Raw genomic sequence first — 20120 nt, 5'->3', positions numbered from 1 at the left:
TATTTGTATTGAACTGATAGTACCAACACAGTAGTGGTATTATAGTGTGTGGGACCCAGAAGGCATCTTATATTGAAATAGGCATGTAGTCCACACCGTAGCAGCAGCAGTAATAGTGGTTTTTCAGTTCGGAGAATGGTTTGTCCAACTATCCATGCTAATCTATCCTGCACAAGACTTCATATCTGCACAACTACTGAATTCTACAACCATTTGAAACCGTTTGTAGTGAAGCCTTGATCTCAGTGCCTGTCCTCCACAATTTCCTACATTTCTCATTGTCTCAGGATGTGTCCTTAACCGATTCATTCCGTTAATCAAGTTGTTTTATAAATTTCTTTCCTCACCGATTCGATTCAGAACTTCCACATTAGGTATCCAATACATCCATTTAATATATCATTATCCTGTTGCAGCACATCTCAAAGTCTTCCATTTTCTTTTAGTCTCAGCTGTTTATCATTGACGTCTCTCCCGTACAAGGTCCACACTCAAGACAAATAACATTCAAAAAGGGCTTAATTTTAGATATGATGTCAAATTTAACTTTCAGAAATGCTTTTCTTGCTATTGCGAATACTCCTATCAATTCCACTTCAGGCAGTCATTTTTCTGCTAAATAACAACGCTTCTACTCCTATTAACTGTTTCGCTTACAACCTCTTTTCAAGACGCTAGCCATTCCGTTCAACTGCTCTTAAGTCCATCGTAATCTGACAATTACGATGTCAGCGCCAGACCTCGAAAATTGTATTTCTTCTCCCAGAATTTTAATTCCTTTTCCAAATTCCTCTTTTCTTTTGATTTACTTGGCTGCTCGGTCAATCAACAGACTGAAAATCGTGGAGATAGGCTACAGCCCTGTCCCACTCCCTTCTCAATCACTGGCTCTCATGCCTCGATCCGTGTAACTGCAGTGTGCTTTCTATATAACTTGAAAACAAGTTGCTCTCCCTGTATTTTGCCCCTCCTACTTTCAGAATTTCAGTGAGTATATTTCAATCAATTTGGTTAAAAGATTTCTCTAAATTTATAAGGGAAAATCAAAGTTTCCGTTCAAAGGCCATGCAGTCCAGAATCTGTGTGCTAATCAGTGTGAAGATACCACTTTGGTAAAATACCGTGAAGAAGTCCGGAACTGCCAGCTGCATTTCCTCGTTAGACAGGAATCATCGACCCTTCAACACCTCTTTTTAAGGGACCGAAGGTGTGATAATCACATGGGGAGAGATCAACTACAGGGCGGGTGCTCGACTGTATCCCACTTGAGTTGGGATAACTTCTGCGCTACAAATGCAATATGGGAACGTGCGTTACCATGAAGCAGCAGCACCCACTGTCGCAGTTTTCTCGGCCGTGTCGCGTTAACTGCGTACACATTATTCACTCTCCGATGGACGTCTGGCGGTATTCGTCCTTCGGCAGCCAAGGAAAGAACAGCACGTTGGTCCTGTTTGGATGCATTTGGTTATAACGTCACCATAGTTCACGTTTCTGCATTTACCGCATGCATGTTAGAAAGACACGAATTCCATACGAATACCCTGCCTACATGTCGATGATTTTTTATCCGGATCGGAGTCGCGCTACGTTGCTTATGCTCTGCAGAAACGCCCTCAAACGGGAACTTTTTGATCACCCCCTTATACAGATGCTATAAACACAAATTGTCTTTCTCCAGTCAATCTTCTGAAGTAAATCAAAGTGTGAATACTGCCGCCAATGTTCGTACATTTCTCCAGAACCCAAATCTTCCCCGAGATCTGCTTCTACCAGTTTTTCCGTTCTTCTGTAAATAATTTGCGACATTATTTTGCAACCATGACTTATTAAACTGATGGTTCGTTAATATTCACACCTACTAGCTCCTGACTTAGAATTGGAGTAGTTGCAGTCTTTTTGAAGTCATGCCGACGAATTCTGATTACAGGCACTGTACGCCTGTACCAGTGTTCCAACGTTGCTTCAGTGCTTCGAGAGGATACTGCACCACCCATCACTAACACGCGGATTAGGTGTGTAATGTCTTGCCAACTTTGCATAGCGTGGTCCCCTCCGTAGTTATGTCAAGTGACAATTATTTTCGACCATTTTCTTCTCTAATTATTACTGGAACAGAATTACGAGCAGACATGGTTTCAGTTTTACCACACTCGTAACCAGCCATCAGTGCCCATTCAAACCTTTAACTTTGTAATATAGCTTTCTTTGTCGCTGATGGGATGTACTAAAATCCCACACCATTTATTTTGAAATGTCCTTTTGCGGACCACTTCTACTACCCTTCTTGTAAACGGGTGTGACTGTTTTAGAATCTCAGACAAGATTCTGAGCTCAAATGAAATGACGTTCCTCTAACAGTTATTTCCTCCGTGTCAACCAGCATTGATTCCCGTAAAGTATAAGGGACGACATTTGTGACCAGATAGAGGATTTCTTGGGAGGAGTACGTAAGATGTTATCTTGGATGACAAGTCAGGCAGAAACTATGATCTTGAGGTGTACAATAGGGAGGTTTATTGAGACCCTAGCTGTTCATTTTTTATGTCAGTCTTTTTAGACGACACTAATAACCTCTCGCTTTTTGCAGATGAAAGTACTATCTGCAATAGGCTGCATAAATATTCAGACAGACGTTGATAAAGTTTCATAGTTGTGAGGGGTCGGTAGCTTTATTTAAATGTTTAGAAATATAAAACTGAACACTTCTAAAAGTGCAAAAACATACCTACAAGTGCAATACCAATGACTCAAAAACAATCAGTCAAGGTTGAATTTTGTAGCGGTATGAACTGATCTGGTCACATGGGCTCAGTTGTAGGTAAGCAGATGGTGGACGGGTTTGGTCCATTTACAGGTTACTGAAAAATGCACTCAGTTTATAAAATACTCGAGTAACTCATCCTAGAACATTATCGCAGTGTCTGGTACCCATATCTAATAGGACTAACAGGTGAAATCGTACTAAAGAACGAAGGGCAGGACGAATGGTCAGAGGTGTGATCAACGGGAGATGATGTAAACCCTAAACTGGCGTAAGCTTGAAGAAATAATCATCCCACGAAGCCCGAACAAAGGTTTCAAAAATCAGTATTTAGTGAGAAATCTAGGAATACACTACACTCTCTACGTACTGCTGCCGTAGGTATCACGAATATAATATTTGAATATTCGTAATTAGAGAGCGGGAGAGGTATTTACTTAGTCAATCTCCTGTGTTCCATACGCAAACAAGGGGAGAAACCCTATTTCGTCTTACAGTGGGACGTCTCTTCCACGCACTTCAGTGATTTGCACAGTGTAAATATAGTTACCACCACCCTTCTAGGTTCCCCAACTTTTAAAAATGTAGTCTGCTTTCTGTACAAGTTGGAAACAACCTTTCACTCCCTGTATTTTTTTCCTATAACTTCAGGATTTCGAAGTGTATTTTTTAACCAACACTTTCAAACTTTTTTTCTAAATCTACAGATATATGTGTGGCATGCAGTGTTATATTGAATGTGAAGAATTCATCTAGGTTTAAACCCATGATTCTGAATGTGAGGCCAACACTATCCATTGCTCTACCAGCGCTGGTAAGACTAGTAAAAATCACAACCCAGTCATTAATGTGACAACCTGTCAAAAGCCTGAATACTCACCTTATGCAGCAGGAAAAGTCATTGAGATTCTGGAAGGCACCAACAGGGATGTGGGGCCATGTCAACTTCAGCGCCATGGCCTGCTGGGCTAGGTTTGTCTGTCGAGCATCCATGACACGTAAAGTACTATCGAAGTGGTCTCTCAGATTCTCTATTGGGTTTAATGTGGGGAGTTTGGTGGCAAGGGGAGTACATTCCTCTTCAATCCACGCATGTACTCTTTGAAGTGTGAGACACGTTGGCACTGACCTACTGGTAGATGCCATAGTGATGAGGAGAAACGAATTGGATGTGAGGGTGGACATATGTACATCCTTGCGCAGATCCTGTGTGCCTTTCGGAATGATGAGATCACCCAGGGAAAACATCACGAGGATTATAACGCTCCCTCCTCCGACCTCGCCCTTCGAACGATTGTTGCAGGGTGTTTGCTTTCAGACATTTCAAGCCGAACGAGCCAATGGCCATCTGGCCGATGGTCCATAAAACGTGATTCATCTGAAAAGATCCCCTGTAGCCACTCAGTGGAGGTCCAGTTGCGGTACTGGATGCCTTCGCCTTCGGCGCCGACGAACAGCAGTCATGCGTGCACGAATCAGGCGCCTGCTGCGGAGGTTCATATGTAGCAACTGAACAGTCGTCTAAGAGACACTATTGGTAGCCCCTTGGCTCACCTGAGCGGGCAGTTGCTAAACAGTTGCACGTCAGTTCTCCCGCACACGTCTCCGCAGTCTTCCCCTCCTGTCATCTGTGGCCTGTAGCCCGCCACAGTTGCCACGGCACCGGTTTTGAATAGCGCCATATTGTCATGCGTGATATACACTACTGGCCATTAAAATTGCTACACCAAGAAGAAATGCAGATGATAAACGGAAATTCATTGGATAAATATGTAATAATAGAACTGACATGTTATTACATTTTCACGCAATTTGAGTGCATAGATCCTGAGAAATCACTACCCAGAACAACCACCTCTGGCCGTAATAACGGCCTTGATACGCCTGGGCATTGAGTCAAACAGAGCTTGGATGGCGTGTACAGGTACAGCTGCCCATGCAGCTTCAACACGATACCGCAGTTCATCTAGAGTAGTGACTGGCGTATTGTGACGAGCCAGTTGCTCGGCCACCATTGACCGGACGTTTTCAGTTGGTGAGAGATCTGGGGGATGTTCTGGCCAGGGCAACAGTCGAACATTTTCTGTATCCAGAAACGCCCGTACAGGACCTGCAACATGCGGTCGTGCATTATCCTGCTGAAATGTAGGGTTTCGCAGGGATCGAATGAACGGTAGAGCCACGGGTCGTAACACATCTGAAATGTAACGTCCACTGTTCAAAGTGCCGTCAATGCGAACAAGAGGTGACGGAGACGTGTAACCAATGGCACCCCATTCCATCACGCCGGGTGATACGTCAGAATGGCGATGAACGAATACACACTTCAAATGTGCGTTCACTCCGATGTCGCCAAACACGGATGCGACCATTACGATGCTGTAAACAGAACCTGGATTCATCCGAAAAAATGACTTTTTGCCATTGTGCACCCAGGTTCGTCGTTGAGTACACCATCGCAGGCGCTCCTGTCAGTGATGCAGCATCAAGGATAACCGCACCCGTGGACTCCGAGCTTTTTTTTTGTTTTGGTTTTAGGGCGCAAAACTGCTTTGGTCATTAGCGCCCGGTCCGTGACTTAGGAAACAGTAAAAAACCGAAAATGGAAACCAACAGCAATGGGAACGAAACTCAAAAAATTGGAGAAACTAAAAGCAGAAGGAAGGCTTAAAAATCCACTACAGAAAGGGGTTGGTTGTCCCCAAAAAAAGCTTCAAATGACTGACGTCATTTCACTGGCACTAATAAACTCGAGAACGCGATCGGCCGAGCGCGTGTCATCTGCTAAAATTGACGATAGATCAGGCGACGGCTGTAGACGGGCGCGTAACGGAGTAAAATAGGGGCACTCAATTAAAAGGTGTCTTACCGTCCACAGCTGAGAGCAGTGGGGACAGAGCGGGGGAGGATCGCCGCTTAAAAGATGTCGATGGCTAAAAAGACAGTGCCCTATCCGGAGTCTAGTTAAAATTACCTCCTCCCGACGACGCGTTCGGGAGGAGGAGGTCCAAGCACAAGGAAGATCTTTCACGTTTCGCAATTTATTATGGGGAAGTGTCGACCGATGTGCATGCCATAAAAGAACGACACGACGACGTAAAACGCTCCGTAGATCGGCGAAGGAAATCGATTGAATAGCTGGCCGAAGAAGAGAGACTGCAGCCTTAGCCGCTATATCGGCCGCCTCATTTCCACAGATACCAACGTGTCCCGGGAGCCAGAGGAACGCCACCGAGACGCCCCCCAGGTGGAGCAAGCGCAGACAGTCCTGAATCCGGTGGACCAGAGGGTGGACAGGGTAAATAGTTTTGAGACTGAGGAGAGAGCTGAGAGAATCTGAGCAGATAACATACTGTATCCGCTGATGCCGGCGGATGTTGTGGACAGCCTGGAGAACAGCGTAAAGCTCCGCAGTATAAACCGAACACTGGTCGGGAAGCCGAAATTGATTTGGGGTGTCGCCAACAATATAGGCACTCCCTACACCTAACGATGTTTTCTAGCCATCAGCGTAAATAAATGTGGCTTCCTTCATTTGTGCACATAGAGCAGCAAATGCCCGACGATAAACAAGTGAAGGGGTACCACCCTTAGGAAATTGACATACATCACGGAGCAGGCAGATCCGGGGACAGAGCCAAGGCGTTGCTATACCCCAAGTTGTCATGAAGGTTTTAGGAAAGCGGAAGGAAAGAGAATGGAGCAGTTGACGGAAGCGGACTCCCGGTGGTGGTAGGGAGGAGGGGCGGCCTGCATACCCTACATCAAAGGAGGCGTCGAAAAAAATGTCATGCGTTGGATTAGCAGGCATGGAAGACAGATGGCTAGCATAACGACTCAGGACTGCTCGCCGATGGGACAGCGGAGGTTCAGCAGTCTCAGCATGAAGGCTTTCCACAGGGCTGGTGTAAAAAGCTCCAGACACTAAACGTAATCCACGGTGGTGGATAGAGTCGAGACGCCGAAGAATAGACGGCCGAACAGAGGAGTAAACCATGCTTCCATAGTCCAATTTCGAGCGCACTAAGGCGCGATAGAGGCGGAGAAGGACCACTCGGTCCGCTCCCTAGGAGGTACCATCCAGGACACGGAGGGTGCTGAGGGATCGCAGACAGCGAGCCGAAAGATAGGAAACGTGGGAAGACCAGCATAGTTTTCTGTCAAACATAAGACCCAAGAATTAAGCGACGTCCGATAACGGAAGGTTGACAGGTCCTACATGTAAGGAGGGTGGAAGAAACTCCTTACGTCGCCAAAAATTAACACAAACGGTCTTACTGGGAGAAAAACGGAAGCCTGTTTCGATGCTCCAAGGGTGGAGGCGATCGAGAAACCTGTGGTGTCACCGCCAGACACCACACTTGCTAGGTGGTAGCCTTTAAATCGGCCGCCGTCCGGTAGTATACGTCGAACCCACGTGTCGCCACTGTCAAGGATTGCAGACCGAGCGCCGCCACACGGCAGGTCTAGAGAGACTTATTAGCACTCGCCCCAGTTGTACAGCCGACTTTGCTAGGAAAGGTTCACTGACAAATACGCTCTCATTTGCCGAGACGATAGTTAGCATAGCCTTCAGCTACGTCATTTGCTACGACCTAGCAAGGCGCCACTACCAGTTTATATTGGGATTGTTATTAACGAATCAACAAGAGCGATGTACACCAATTATGGATTAAAGTTAAGTATTCCAAGATCTTCGTACTTTATTTGCAATTCTCAAGACATTGTCCTGTTCCAGACCTCACGCCAGTCTGCGTGAGCTTAAACGCGTGTATTTCGGCCTCCTCTAGCAACACGGTGTTGGCTCTTCTGCCAACACTACAACATCCTTGAAGACGTCGTTCAAGAAGGCTAGTCCGTTGAGAGCTGTAGTAGATTGCAAAATCGTCCACAAAGAGAGAGCCCGAGACATCAGGAAGGAGACAATCCATAATTGGATTTATGGCAATGGCAAACAGTACAACACTCAGCACGGAGCCCTGGGGTACCCCGTTTACTTGGGAGAAAGTACGGGAGAGAGTTGTGTTCACCCGCACTCTAAATGTGCGCTCTGCCATAAATTCGCGAAGGAAAAGGGGCAGCCGACCTCGAAAGCCCCAAGAGAACAGTGTGCGGAGGATGCCTGTCCTCCAAAAGGTATCGTATGCTCTCTCCAGATCAAAATTATTGCTACTGTTTGGCGTTTCCGGAGAAAATTGTCAACTGCAGAACGATGCTTTCGGAATCCGCATTGGGCAGGTGTTAAAAGACTGCGGGACTCCAGCCACCAAGCTAAACGGCAATTCACCATACGCTCCAAAATTTTACATACACTACTCGTGAGAGAAATGGGGTGATAGCTAGAGGGGATATGTTTGTCCTTTCCAGGTTTCGGAACAGGAACGACGATGGCGTCCCGCCATCGTCTGGGAAAAGTACTGTCGGTCCAAATTCGATTATAAAGGCGAAGGAGGTAACGCTGACTATGGGTTGATAAATGCAGACATTTGGATGTGGATACCATCCGGTCCTGGGGCGGAGGAGCGGGAGGAAGAGAGTGCATGTTGGAGTTCCCGCATGGAGAAAACAGTATTGTAGCTTTCGCGATTTTGAGAGGAGAAAGCAAGAGGTCGCACTTCCGCTGCACGTTTCTTCGGGAGAAACGCTGGCGGGTAATTTGAAGAGCTCGAAATCTCAGCAAAGTGCTGACCCAATGAGTTAGAAATTGCAACGGGGTCCACTAATGTATCATGCGCGACAGTGAGCCCAGAGACCGGGGAGAAACTAGGCGCGCCTGATAACCGTCGAAGCCGAAACCAAACTTCCAAGGAGGGAGTGAAGGCGTTAAATGAGCTAATAAAGAATTTCCAGCTTGCCTTCTTGCTATCGCGGATGACGCGACGGCATCGCGCACGGAACTGCTTATAGCGGATACAGTTGGCCAAAGTAGGATGGTGGCGGAAAACGCGAAGAGCACGTCGCCGCTCACGTATTGCGTCACGGCACGCCTCGTTCCACCAGGGAACTGGGGGGCGCCTGGGCAATTCGGAGGTGCGAGGTATTGAACGTTCCGCGGCTGTAAGAATAATGTCGGTAATATGTGTGACCTCATCGTCGACGCTGGGAAAGTGACTGTCATCGAATGTCGCTAGAGACGAAAAAAGTGTCCAATCGGCTTGGGCAAACTTCAAGCGTCGCGGGCGCATATACGGCAGTGGAGGCTGCAGTGTAAGGACACATGGAAAGTCGTCACTCGAGTGTGTATCATCAAGGGCGAACCATTCGAAGCGCCGAGCTAGCGGAACAGTAACGACCGAAAGGTCCAAATGAGAGAAACTTGTCGTGGAAGCGGACAAAAATGTAGGGACCCCAGTGTTGAGGCAAACTAGATCCGCTTGGTGGAAGACGTCTAGTAATAGTGAGCAACGTGGACAAGGATGTGGTGATCCCCAAAGCGGGTGGTGGGCACTGAAGTCCCCAACCAGCAAATAGGGGGGTGGAAGTCGACCAAGAAGATGGAGATCAGCTCGTGCCATTGGTGTGGATGATGGAATGTATACAGTACAAAGAGAAAAGGTATATCCAGAAGGGGAAAGACGGGCAGCGACAGCTTGGAAGGTAGTGTTTAAGTGGATTAGGTGATAATGGAGAGTATCATGGAGAAGAATCATGAGTCCTCCATGGGCTAGAGTGCCTTCAACACAGGGGAGATCAAATCATATGGACTGAAAATGAGGGAGAACAAAGCGGTCATGGGGACGCAGCTATGTTTCCTGAAGACAGAAGATGACCGGCGAGTAGGATCGTAAGAGGAGCGACAATTCATCCCGATTGGCTCGAATGCCGCGGATATTCCAGTGGATAATGGACATAGGATGAACAGAAAATGGAGGAATGTGACCAAGGGTGCTGTCAACTCCACGACTGCTCAGAGCTTGCGACCGACAGCATGGAATGGCATTCAGCCGAAGGCAGAAGATCCTGATCCATAGGTTGTTCAGGAGCAGCTCCTGCCACCAGCGATCGGCCGGTTGATCGGCCGCCAGCAGTACGCCTCGGCGACACAGAAGACGGCCGAGGGCGATTTCCGCCAGGTGGTGCTGTAGATGGGACACGCCTTGGCGGAGATGAACTGGGTTTCTTAGTAGCCTTCGTGGAAATATGATGTTTAGATGAAGGAGGAACCCATGGTTGTGAAGTTGGGGTACGCAAAAAATCTTCACGAGTATGCTCTTTTTTCGAAGTCTTGGTGTCTGACTTTTGGGCTCGAGATTTAGCAGAACCCGATGAAGGGTGAGCCATAGAGTGGGCAGGTGAAAGTGGTGAGGTTGAACGGGCGATCTTTGCGCTGGCCGATCTGACGACCGAGGCACTAAAGGTGAGGTCGCAAGTCTGCGTGGCCGCCTCCTTTCTTGGCCGAGGAGAAGCAAGGACAGTGCTGTATTTTCCTGTCTGAGGCACGGTGGACTGTCGACTGGCGAATAATTTTCGAGCAGCAAAGGTCGACACCTTTTCCTTCACTCTTATTTACTGGATGAGCTTTTCATCTTTAAAAACGGGGCAATCTCGAGAGGAAGCAGCGTGGTCACCCATACAGTTGATGCAGCGAGGGGATGGAGGTGGACAAGCACCCTCATGGGCATCCTTGCCACACAACACATTTGGCCGCATTGGAACAGGACTGGCTGGTGCGATTGAACCGCTGACACCGATAGCAACGCGTAGGGTTTGGGACGTAAGGGCGAACGGAAATTATCTCATAGCCTGCTTTGATTTTCGATGGGAGATGAACTTTGTCAAATGTCAAGAAGACAGTGTGGGTGGGAATGATGTTCGAGTCAACCCTTTTCATAACTATGAACAGCCGTTACGCCCTGGTCAGACAGGTAGTGCTGAATTTCCTTGTCAGACAATCCATCAAGGGAGCGTGTATAAACGACTCCACGCGAGGAATTTAAAGTGCGGTGCACTTCAACCCGGACAGGGAAGGTGTGGAGCAGAGAAATACGCAGCAATTTTTGTGCCTGGAGGGCACTGACTGTTTCTAATAACAAGCTGCCATTTCGTAATCTGGAACAAGACTTTACAGGACCTGCAATTGCATCGACACCTTTCTAAATAATGAAAGGGTTGACCGTGGAGAAGTCGTGACCTTCGTCGGACCGAGAAACAACAAGGAACTGCGGCAATGATGGAAGAACTGTCTGTGGCTGAGACTCAGTGAACTTACGCTTGTGAGCAGACATAGTAGAAGAAGAGGAAACCATTGCGAAAGTATCCCCATGATTACCGGCGTCTCCGATGGCGCGCTCCTCCCTTGTGGGGGCCTTCTCTGAGGGCACTCCCGCCTTAGGTGATTGTTCACACCTCAGGTCACACCTCCCGACAAACTGACGGAGGGACCAATCGGCACTTTCGGAAGTTATCAGCTCGAGTAATCACCCCTCCCTGGGCCTGGCCGTTACCAGGGGGTACGTACGTGTCCTACCTGTCTACCGGGGACGGGGAATTACGCGTTACCCTATCACCGGCTACGCACAAAAATGCGTGGGTCGGCCTTCAGACACGCTCAGGGAGGAAGAAAGAGAAAGGGAAAAACAAAGAAAGGAAAATGAGAGAAGAGAGGTCTCAAACGCCGCAGCGGAGAAAAGGATAAAGAGAAAAGGTAAGGAAAAGAGAAGGACAAAGGAAGGATGAAGACATATAAGCAGAGAAGGCGAAGAATGCGTTACATTTACTAGCGTCCATCTCCGGACGTAGGCACAAACCATACTCCCAGAGGGGGAGAAAGGGAAAGAAAGAGCCAGTGGTGAGGGGAGGGGGCCGAAGATGGGGGAAGGGGAAGGATGCGGAAAAGGAAGGTATGCAGCCTGGAAAGGAAGGAGGGCCACATTAGCTCGGGGTCCCATGCTCGCTACGCACGTATCCACAAAAGAGTTGTGGACCCCCTGGGGGGGGGGGGGGGGGGACTCCGAGCTGATAGTCCATGCTGCTGCAAACGTCGTCGAACTGTTCGTGCAGATGGTTGTTGTCTTGCAAACGTCCCCATCTGTTGACTCAGGGATCGGGACGTGGCTGCACGATCCTTTACGGCCATGCGGATAAGATGCCTGTCATCTCGACTGCTAGTGATACGAGGCCGTTGATCCATCACGGCGTTCCGTATTACCCTCCAGAACTCACCAATTCCATATTCTGCTAATAGTCATTGGATCTCGACCAATGCGAGCAGCAATGTCGCAATACTATAAACCGCAATCGCGATAGGCTACAATCCGACCTTTATCAAAGTCGGAAACCTGACGGTACGCATTTCTCCTCCTTACACGAGGCATCACAACCACGTTTCACCAGGCAACCCCGGTCAACTGTTGTTTGTGTATGAGAAATCGGCTGGAAATTTTCCTCATGTCAGCACGTTGTAATGTGTCGGCACCGGCGCCAACATTGTGTGAATTCTCTGAAAAGGTTATTTGCGTATCACAGCATCTTCTACCTGTCGGTTCAATTTCGTTTCTGTAGCACGTCATCTTCGTGGTGTAGCAATTTTAATGCCCAGTAGTGTACTTTAACCACGGCGGCACGCGGACAGCCTCCAGACTTAGCCGTTTTGGGAATGCTTCCTCCGTTGGCCCTAAACCCAATGATAATGCCTTTTGGTCTCAGATAAATCTACGGTAACGACTTCACTGTATTCTGGGTCCCTCAATACGCTGTATATACCCTCTGGCCTCCATCGCTAGTGCTGTCGCCTATCGTCTGTGAGTGGTTATTGTGTGTTGACGACGAACATGGACGGTGGTCACAATGTGGCTGGACCGCACAGGAGCTAATAATCCATTATACGATCTGAACAGACTTCTAGAAATGAATTAAAGGAAGCAGAAGTGAGAAGCTAGAATCAGATCATTTAACACGTTACAACACTTATATCTACATGGTATTTCCGTATTCTATTGAAAGCTCCGTTCTAACTAGCAGTAATTTAAGCTTATCGAGTTTAGTGTGCTCTTTCACAGTCAATTCAAAACAGAAACTGTTGATATTTCCAACACTATTTTCTCATCGAGAGTGAGATAATTCTAAACACTTTCCTGCCAGATGAGAAAAGTCCCATCTAATACGAGACTCAAACAGCATGGAGTGGAGTTTATGCCTGCTCTCTTCCTGTCGGAACGTCTGCGTACCTTTGCTGTAGTACAGGAAACCCTTTGGCGCTGACGGTTCAATATTTCTGCTCACAGCGGACAGAAAACGATAGACTGTTTTACTGCTGCGTTGTTCATTACGTAACGAGTTTACGGGGCCTTCTATTTGAAAGCAAATTGTGTTTTGATGTTTATAATCTTCTTTCGTTTTGTTTCGGTTAATATAAACTGATACTACTAATGTGAAAAGTAAATAACCGTATCAGGTATAATATATTCTGACGAGGCTGGTAAGTCCTCACTTGTTTTGTTCATAAACTGAAATGAGTATCTAAAACAATACTCTAATCTTTTCTTAGTTTCTTTTAGTATATTCTCTCCAAATATTAAATCCGTACAGTTTTCCACAGTTTGGACAGGAAAAGGTTAATCAGCTAAGTTCGAAAAGCTTCTCTATGCACCAGCAAGTGATGTGGACACAGTCAAATGCTAAGGCGGAAAAAGGCAAATCACGAAACCCAATGTCGATTTTACAATACATATTTAGGAGTGGAATTTTTTTGTGCAGCGTCTTTTTACTCATTAAAAGCTGCATCTAACGATTTTATTTAAAAGACTGAAGAAAGAAAGAATCTATCTTTGTAACATTTGTAGATTTAGAAAAAAGCTTTTGACAATCTTGACCAGAATATTCCCTTTCACATTTTGAAATTAGAAGGGTTAATATACTGGGGGCAAAAGTTTACCTATAACTTGAGTAGAAGCGTCTAGGAGCACGAGAGTGAGGCAACAGTTAAGAAGGGAGCGAGACAAAAGATGTTTTCCACTAGCAGCAAACGATGAAGAAAACCAAGGAAATCGGTACGTAATTGTCGTGGAACTGCTGTAAGACATTTTCAATATGCTATCCACCGTTTTCTGCCTCAAGGGGAAATCGATAAACAGCATGTTCCACAACTGATCTGAGTGTATCAGGGGTCACGTTCAGGACGTTTTGTGTAACATTAGCCTTCAATTCGGCTACGTTTGTAATCGGAGCACTGAAGACAGGATCTTTAAGATAACGCGACAGCCAGAAGTCGCACGGATGAAGATCAGGTGATCCGGACGGCCAGGCTGAAGGGAAATGACGGCAGGTAATTCTAGTGTTTCCACAATGCCTCTACAGCAGCTGCTACACTGGCTGTGCAATGTGCGAAGGAAAGCTACCTTGCTTCAAAATGATCCTGTCCACACTTCCACGCAGCTCAACGATTGGAACGACGTCGGGGCGAAGAAGACCCACAGCCTTTACCAGTGACGGTGCAAGTAACAGGACTTGCAGGATCAATCTCCTCTATAAAATTACGATAAAAGATGTCGTCCACCCGCACCACAAAGTTATCTTCGCAGAAAGTAGCGATGCCGGTTAAAATGCGAGCTGATTTTCCGTTGCCCATATTCTGCAATTCTGTGTAGACATGTCCTTTGAGATGGAGATGGTCTCATCTGTCCACAGAATGTTTCATGGCCATTCATTGACCACTTCCAAGCGAGCAAAAATTCTAGAGCAAACGAGTCTTACTGGCAGGTCACCTTGAAGCACCTCCTGAACACATGTAATCTTGCGTGGGTAGCAACGCAGTATGTTTAGTACATACAATTTTAGGGTCAACAGAAACGTCCGATCTCACGCGTCGGCTTTGACCCGTGACGTAAGGGTGTGTGTGGTGTGTGACGTCATTACGGCGCGGAGTTTGGTTTGTAGGTGGCGTGTTTGTAGATGTCGTGTTGTTGTTTGTTGTGCCCTCTGGTGGTATGTTCATGGTTTTCGTTTGTTTGGTGTGTTGGGCTCAGTTTGCTGTTGCTCAGTGGTGAGTGCTGCGTGCGTCTTTTTGAAGCGGAATTTGTATCAGTGAGTTAACGGTTTTGTGTGATGGTTAATGTAACGATGATTGCTGTACGTCGGGTGGGTTTGTTATTAAGTGTATTCGGTTGTGGTTTTTTGTTCAGGAATGGATATGAAAGACCAGATTAATAGTTCTTGGTTGAGGGCTATGATGGGGGACACAGCTTTAGAGCTGATTTAGATTGGTATTCCTTTTGTCATGAAGTGTGTTCGGAATTTATTAAGTACAGGGTTAAGTTGGGGGGGGGGGTAATGGGGTGGTTGTGGAGGTGGTCGAGTCACAGTTTGGGAAAAGGAAGTATGGGAGGGGGAAGTCTGTGGCTGGTCTTTGGGTGTGGGGGGGGGGGGGGCTGTTGTTCCGGGGGGGGGGGTGGGGGTTCCGAATGTGTTTTTAGGGTTGTGGAAGGGAGGTCGAAGGCTGAATTAGTGGGGTTAATTGAGGAATATATAGAGCCGTGGTCCACAATAGTTTCTGATGCTTTTTCTTCTTATAGGGGGTTGGGTGAGAGGGGATTTAATCATTTAGTAGTGAACCGTAGTTTAGAGTTTAAGAATTATGAGACAGGGGCTTGTACTAATACAATAGAGGGGATGTGGGGGGGGGGGGGGGGCGGTTAAGTCAGTTCTTGGTAGGGGGAAGAGGCGCTCTTCCAACCTTCAGTCTCATTTAGATGAGTACTGTTGGCGGAAGAGTGTCCCAGAGGGCTATTGTATTGTTCGGGTTTTCTTAAGGGCTGTGGGTAAAATGTATAGGCCGAAAGTGGTTAGTTAGGGTGGGCTGGGTAGGTGGGTGGGTGGGTGGCTGTGGTTCAGGGTGGGGTGGGTGGTTTATTTTGTTGTATAGTGTTTGTTAAGGTGGGGGGGGGAGGGGGAGTGTGTTTTTTGTTTGTTGTGGAGGATCTATTTTGTTGAAGTTTTTGTTGAGTTGTAGTGTGTGATTGAGATGTTTTTTATTTTGGGGTTGGGGGGAGGGGGTTGAGGTGTGGGTGGGTTGGGTTTTTCTTTTGGTTCAGTATTTTTTCGTTGGTTTGCGCGCGCGCGCGCGCGCGTGTGTATGTGTGTGTGTATGTGTGTGTATGTGTGTGTATGTGTGTGTGTGTGTGTGTGTGAGTGAGAGAGAGAGAGAGAGAGAGAGATATATATTGTGGTGGCCAATCTAGTTTGTGGGGCTGGAACTTTCTTGTGGTAAGTTCTTTTTTTTTTTTTTTTTTTTGGCGTATGTGTTGTGTATTGGGGTAGAGGGAAGTGTTTCATTGAAATTTGTGACTGAAGGTTGGTATTGGTATTGGGAGATGTTTTTGAGTTACATAGGTCAAGGGTAGTGGTCGATCCTAAGTTATGGGATCGGGAGCTGCTGTTGAACTATATAGGTCAAGGGAAGTGTTCGATCCCAATTTATGGGATCGGCAGCTGCTGTAGATATATGAAGGTCAAAGGAAGTGTTTGTTCGCAATGTTTTGCGGTGTATTTTGATTTTTGTATTGGGAGATGGGATCGGGAGTTGCTGTTGAGCTATTTAGGTCAAGGGAAGTGTTCGATCCCAATTTATGGGATCGGGAGCTACTGTAGATGTATATAGGTAAATGGAAGTGTCAGATTCCGGATAATAATGTGTTTTGTGGTATTTGGTGAGTTTTGTGATGTCGATTTTTTTTGTCGTTTTGCGTGGTTTTGTATGGCGGTGGGTGGCTAAATTTGTTTATATTTAGTTTCTCCCCACCCAAAAACCCCCAATTTCCCACGCTTGTCCCGTTAGAGTCATTAGGCTTTTTGTGAAACCTGTGTGTGTGTGTTGTTTTTCGATGTATTTTCGTCTTTATGGTACGTATGCAACGATTTTATATCCGCCATATTGGAATTGTCGTTTATGGTCGTTTCCGCCATATTTGTGACGTCATGGGTCAAAGCCGACGGGTGGGATCGGACGCTTCCGTATTTCCAAATTTTATGCGCCATGTTCACAGACATGTCCAAAGTTCGGGCAATTTACCGCGCGCTGTGTGTTCGCAGTCCACGGTTCAAACCCTCCTGCAAACAAGTGGCCTCGTCTTCGACATACATCGAATCAACTTCTTCCCTCTCTGCCAAACCGCGTTTCAAAGGAACTTACCTTTCAAATGTCGTAATCATTTTCTCCGGACCCTCCGAAGAACAATAAAAAGTGTGACGTCCTCCACATGAGAATAAAAAATCCGTTAAGTTTAAATTTAAACGTTGTCGAGTCAGTTACAATTGCAGTTACGAACAGCTTAAATTGGAAACATCACTTACGATGTGTTGTGGGGAAAATGAACCAAAGACTGCGTTTTACTGGCAGCACACGTACGAGATGCAACAAGTCTTCTACAGAGAATGCCTAAATTAGGCTTTCCGCTCTCTTCTGGAGTATAGCTACGCGGTATATCTTTTGCCATATAGAATTGACGGTGCACACCGAAAAAGTTAAAAGAAGGACAGCTTGTTTTGTATTATCGCGAAAGAACAGTGCCACGAATATGATACGGGAGCCGGGATGACAATTATTAAAACAAAGGCGTTTTCGTTGCGACGATCTCTTTCCACAAAATTTCTATCACCAACTCTTCCTCCCAATGCGAAACTATTTTGTTGACTCAGAGCTACATAGGGAGTAATGACGATCGTAATAAAATAAGAGGAAGCAGAACTTACACGGAAATATTTAGGCTTTCATTTTTCCCATGTGCTATTAAAGTGGGGCGATCGATAAAGAGTGGTCCAGTGCACCCTCTGCTATGCATCTGGATGTGAATTGAAGAGCAGTGATGTAGATAGTAGTATTAAATTAACCTTTGTAGAGAGGATCCAAAGAAGGACATGCGCCTCGTCACAAATTATATCAGTGAACACAGGAACGTCACAGTGATGCTCTCCTAACTAGTGACAGGCCTTACAACAAAGGTGTTTTAAAAATCAAGTGTCCTACAGTCTTCATGAAGATGAATGGCTGGCATTTCTAAGAAAACAGGTTCAAATCCTGCCTCGGGCATGGATGCGTGTGATGTTCTTAGGTTAGTTAGGTTTAAGTAGTTCTAAGTCTAGGGGACTGATGACCTCAGAGCCACTTGAACTACTTTGAAATAAATTACACGTAAGTACAGAACTTTTTAACAAAACTGAACACGTCCTAAATCCCACAGCATATAGTATTACGTATTTTATTATTGCGTGTCTTCAGTTCGACCGCGGGAGGTGGGCCTGTAGCCCCGGTACTCCTGCGTCAAAAATAAAAACAAATAGCCCTGTATATAGTGTGTCGTCCATCAAAGGTGCATTGCGTCGCAGAGACTTACCGTTAAAATTTTGAGAACGTGCGTTTCAAAGCACAAGAAACAGTTTCTTACACAACCTCTCAGAAAATGACGAAGATGTTAAAAGTCAATTCTCGCTCATGTGGATATTTACTGACGGTCGTTCTTCCCGCGCGCCAATCGCGAATGGACCATGATAACGAAGAGCCGATAGCGGTACCGAAATATCCTCCGCTACTAACCATTTATAGAATATAAATTTAGATGTCTTCATTTTATGCTTTTTTTTTTTTTTTTTTAACAAGTTATGACGGCAGGATTCACATCAGCGATAGGTTTCCAGGTTTTAATTACACGCCACCACTAAAAGCGTACCGAATATTGATAGAACAAGTCTAATGCAACTTACAAATAATATTCCAATTACAACTTACCATAGTCCTATCTTTTTCTATCTCTGCCAACGACATCGAAACTCTGCTCTTTAGAGCCTGTACAACAAGACGGCGAAAATACAATTTTAAGTGCCGCTGTACACCATTTAAGTACTACATATACTTATTAGCGAAACTGTGGCGATGTACAGGCGTTAGTTGCAAAAGGTCACCAATCTGCAAAGATTCCCTACCCCGCTCAACAATAATAAAGACCAAGTTTCCACGTCTCATCGACGAGATAGTTAGTGACGGAGCACAGGCGCTGGGCGGCGAAGAAAACTGTCCATATCCTTCACCTGGCATTCCTTTTAACGAGATTTTGGGAAACAAAACCCATGACCACATTACTGAAACTACTTACTTTCGTGGGAAGAGATTTATCAACGAATTCCAACATAAGTTGGAAAGAAAAGCTTTTCAGATAGACGCTGTTTATTGTTCAGTGACAGTGTGATCTGTACATTCGATTACGGTAGTTTTCTTTTATCATTGTAATGAAAAGTTACTTCTTTGCATCTGATTTGTTACCTGCTTATTCCTTGTCAGTTGCCACGGGGTCTTCGTAATAGTAAGACAACTACATCGCATAGAATATTGCATGTCTTAGGAGAAAATTAACGACAAGAACTGAAGTTCTGTAAACCACAAGGAAAAAATCCAGGGCTAGAACTAAGCCTCCAACAATCCTTCACTCTGTCAACAACGCAGAAAACCATATTTCTCTAACTGAACTACCAATTACTAAATAATGAAAGAATACTACAATCCCTCCTCTTCGCCAACAGAACAGAAAAAAATGAAGTTTTATACAACTGCATATAGGATTCCGTCCATTGTTCGTAATCTGCACAGATAACATAGCTTCTTTACATCTAGTCCTATTACTTCTTCCTCACATTGCCGCTAAACTTGGAAACTCTGCCACCTGTTTGTCACCCAATTGCCCTTTCGCTGTTGCTCTGCATTGCCTTTACCAATTAAAAACCTGCAGACTTTGTACTTAAATCTCTCGTTTTACTTTAATTTACAGGGAGAGCACGTCACTCTCATCTCTTCATTTTTGTGAGACGTTTCTTAGCCGTTTTCTAAGAGAGGATCTTTTGACACTGCGCGAGTCCATGCTCCTTACAGTGACACCATTTTACAACCAACTGAAGTTACAAATTCCACCAGTCTTATCACTTTTGCTAAATACGTATAGGCCCTATGTATCTCACTGGAGCTGTTACTCGTTCGTTCATACAACTTAAACTATTTTAATCCTACCATTAATGAAGCGACGTGATAGTTTCAAGTATATGAAACGCATAAATGGAAAGAAATATACCGTACAACATTTTTACAAATGTAAATTTAACATCGCTGTAGATTTTATCACACAGCTCCGAGTACTGTAACACGGAAACACACTGCCGGCCGCCTGAATGTTTCTTACGTCACAATAAACTGTTCATTACGACATTGTTTTTATAAAATTACTTGGTTATCAAATGTAACGCCTACCTTTCAAGCTTCGTTCCGTGTTGGTTCGGGAAACTATACAAATCCAATTCTATACAATGCACATACATCCACAGCCTCGCTGTCCGCGCCTCCCGCTGAGTACTGACGTTGCGCTGTCAAAGCAGGCAGCGG

At 45.7% G+C, this 20120-nt stretch overlaps 1 protein-coding gene across 1 annotated transcript in view; it reads right to left on the bottom strand.

The window, feature by feature from the left end:
- LOC126259320 (UDP-glycosyltransferase UGT5-like) overlaps positions 1-20120 on the bottom strand; it is a 156904-nt gene extending 136784 nt beyond the window's left edge. Inside the window, exon 1 of the mRNA XM_049955999.1 lies at positions 19989-20120. The gene's annotated coding sequence lies outside the window, so the exon portion shown is untranslated. The remainder of the gene's footprint in view (positions 1-19988) is intronic.

Source organism: Schistocerca nitens, chromosome 5, assembly GCF_023898315.1.
Source record: "Schistocerca nitens isolate TAMUIC-IGC-003100 chromosome 5, iqSchNite1.1, whole genome shotgun sequence".
Lineage (NCBI taxonomy): Eukaryota > Metazoa > Arthropoda > Insecta > Orthoptera > Acrididae > Schistocerca > Schistocerca nitens.
The sequence above is the reverse complement of the archived record's forward strand: the minus strand, read 5'-3'. Positions and strand labels throughout refer to the sequence as shown.